Source organism: Chanodichthys erythropterus, chromosome 22 (assembly GCF_024489055.1).
Source record: "Chanodichthys erythropterus isolate Z2021 chromosome 22, ASM2448905v1, whole genome shotgun sequence".
NCBI classification, from domain to species: Eukaryota; Metazoa; Chordata; class Actinopteri; order Cypriniformes; family Xenocyprididae; genus Chanodichthys; species Chanodichthys erythropterus.
In genome coordinates, this window is record NC_090242.1 from 22,824,450 (window position 1) to 22,828,175 (window position 3,726).

The following is a 3,726-nucleotide window of genomic DNA, read 5'->3' on the forward strand; positions in this document are numbered from 1 at the left end:
TAGCATGATTACCATGTTGTTAGCATGTATTTAACAAGATGCTAACATGATTAGCATGTTTGCTAACATGATGCTAACATGATTATCATGCTACTAGCATCATGCTAACACAATTAACATGCCACTAGCATTATTCTAACACATTTTTACTAGTTTTTGTCATGTTTAAACCTTAAGCTAATCACTATTAGCATGTAGCTATTCACTGCTAGCATGTGTAGCATGGTGGAAGTCCAGTTTGCTAGCATGAGTCAAAAGAGCCAACCGCCATGTCTCTATAATGTTCTGATGCAGAAATATAGGTGTTTCTAAACGGTTGCTAGGGTACTCTGTTTGGTTGCTAGGGAGTGGCTTGGCAGCTGCCAATGATGATACTCCAAAGGCTGCTTGACAATATAAACCAACCCCCATGTCTGTACGATGTTCTGACGCAGAGATATAGATCTTGCAAAATGGTTGCTAGGGTACTCTGTTTGGTTGCTAAGGAGTGGCTTGGCAGCTACCAATGATGATACACCAAAGGCTGCTTGCCAGTATGAATGATATAAACCAACCCCCATGCCTCTATGATATTCAGATTTGAAGATATCTGCCTATGCTTTGGGTTGCTAGGGTGCTCTATATGGTTGCTAAGGCGTGGCTATGATGTCTTTAAGGTGATTTGTGATTGGCGGTTTGCTGCCTCGAGTCAAATGAGCCCACCCTCATGTTTCTATGACACTCCTATCCAAAGATATTCCTTTGATCTTTTTCAATGGAAGTCTATGGAACTTGTTGCTATGGTTCTCTATATGGTTGCTAGGGCGTGGCTTGATAGCTTTACAATGATCCTGAGAGACTGATTGGTTGCCTGAGTAAAATGAGCCCACCCCCTTGTCTCTATGACATTGTGATCCAGAGTTATGTTCAATACAAAATCCCTATGTAATTTCCCATAGTAGGAAAAACACAGTACTTCCTGGTTCATGGGCACGGCTTCACCATAGTATGTCTATGGGGCAACTTTGGGCAGCTCTTGCGCCCCAGGGGTACAACTTACACCCCATTTTGAGGTATGGTCTGAGAGAGCCTATCAGGCTCTTCAAACGTGGTAACCCACATGTTTCTATGAAATTCTCGTTAGGAGCTATTACTCATCAAAGTTTGTCCCAATGCAAAGTCTATGGGATTTTTTTCGCTACTTTTCGCCCGCCGGACGAACATCGTACACCCGATCGCTTATAAAAGTCATAGCACACCTGTCCTCAATGAGCCGGTCGATTTGACACCTCATTCATGGGTCTATGACAAAAACTGCGGGAGGAGTAGCGCGCAGAAATTGTGTCCAGAAGAAGAAGAAGAAGAATAATAAGTATGCAGAAGAATAAGAATGGAGCTTTGCCTTTGGCAAGCACCATTAACTAGAATGTACATTTCCTGAAGAAAATGTGAATGGTGCTTGCAGTGGCAAAATTCGTCACTCGGTTGCTAGGGTGCTGTAATTGGTTGCTAGGGCGTGGCTATGAAGATGCTGTGTCAATACTTATTGGCAGGCTGAATCAAAAGAGCCCAGCCCCAAGTCTCTATGACCTTCTAAACCAAAGATATGATCTCACAGATTTGGCCCCCATGTTAAGTCTATGGGAGTTTTTTCAGCCGTTTTTTCGTATGCTGTGCGAAAATCGTACACCCAATCGCTTAGAAAAGTCATAGCACACCTCTCCTCAATAAGCCGGTCGATTTGACACCTCATTCGTGGGTCTACGACAAACGGTGCGGGACGAGTTACGTGCCAAAGTTTTGTTCAGGTGAATAGTAATTACAATACTAGAATGTACATTTCCTGAAGAAAATGTGAATGGTGCTTGCAGTGGCAAAATTCGGCACCGGTTGCTAGGGTGCTGTAATTGGTTGCTAGGGCGTGGCCATAAAGTCACTACTTATTGGCGGCTTGATAGGCCGAGCCAAAAGAGCCCAGCCCCAAGTCTCTATGACCATCTAAACCAAAGATATGATCTCACAGATTTGGCCCCCATGTTAAGTCTATGGGAGTTTTTTCAGCCGTTTTTTCGTACGCTGTGCGAACATCGTACACCTAATCGCTTAGAAAAGTCATAGCACACCTCTCCTCAATAAGCCGGTCGATTTGACACCTCATTCGTGGGTCTACGACAAAAACTGCGGGACGAGTTACGCGCCAAAGTTTTGTTCAGGTGAATAGTAATTACAATACTAGAATGTACATTTCCTGAAGAAAATGTGAATGGTGCTTGCAGTGGCAAAACTCGGCACTCTTGATTAGCATTATGCTAACATAATTACCGTCCTGCTAGGATGTTTTTAGCAAGATGCTAACATGATTAGCATGTTGCTAGCATTATGCTAACACCCTTAGTATCCTGCTAACATGTTTTTAGAAAGATGCAAATCATGTTAACATAATGCTAGCAACATGCTAACATGATTAGCATAATGCTAGCATGATGCTAGCATGATTACCATGTTGTTAGCATGTTTTTAACAAGATGCTAACATAATTAGCATGTTTGCTAGCATGATGCTAACATGATTAGCATGCTACTAGCATGATGCTAACACAATTAGCATGTTACCAGCATTATGCTAACACATTTTTACTAGTTTGTGTCATGTTTAAACCCTAAGCTAATCACTATTGGCATGTAGCTATTCACTGATAGCATGTGTAGCATGTTGGAAGTCCAGTTTGCTAGCATGAGTCAAAAGAGCCAACCGCCATGTCTCTATGATGCTCTGATGCAGAGATATAGATCTTGCAAAACGGTTGCTAGGGTATTCTGTTTGGTTGCTAGGCAGTGGCTTGGCAGCTGCCAGTAATGATAAACCAAAGGCTGCTTGCCAGTATGAATGATATAAACCAACCCCCATGCCTCTATGATATTCAGATTTGAAGATATCCCTCTTTGCTTTGGGTTGCTAGGGTGCTCTAAATGGTTGCTAGGGCGTGGCTATGAAGTGTTTAAGGTGATTCGTGATTGGCCGTTTGCTGCCCCGAGTCAAATGAGCCCACCCTCATGTTTCTATGACACTCCTATCCAAAGATATTCATTTGATCTTTTTCAATGGAAGTCTATGGAACTTGTTGCTATGGTGCTCTATATGGTTGCTAGGGCGTGGCTTGATAGCTTCACAATGAACCTGAGACACTGATTGGTTGCCTGAGTAAAATGAGCCCACCCCCTTGTCTTTAAGACATTGTGATCCAGAGTTATGTTCAATACAAAATCCCTATGTAATTTCCCATAGTAGGAAAAACACAGTACTTCCTGGTTCATGGGCACGGCTTCACCATAGTATGTCTATGGGGCAACTTTGGGCAGCTCTTGCACCCCAGGGGTACAACTTACACCCCATTTTGAGGTATGGTCTGAGAGAGCCTATCAGGCTCTTCAAACGTGGTAACCCACATGTTTCTATGAAATTCTCGTTAGGAGCTATTACTCATCAAAGTTTGTCCCAATGCAAAGTCTATGGGATTTTTTTCGCTACTTTTTCGCCCGCCGGACGAACATCGTACACCCGATCGCTTATAAAAGTCATAGCACACCTGTCCTCAATGAGCCGGTCGATTTGACACCTCATTCATGGGTCTATGACAAAAACTGCGGGAGGAGTAGCGCGCAGAAATTGTGTCCAGAAGAAGAAGAAGAAGAATAATAAGTATGCAGAAGAATAAGAATGGAGCTTTGCCTTTGGCAAGCACCATTA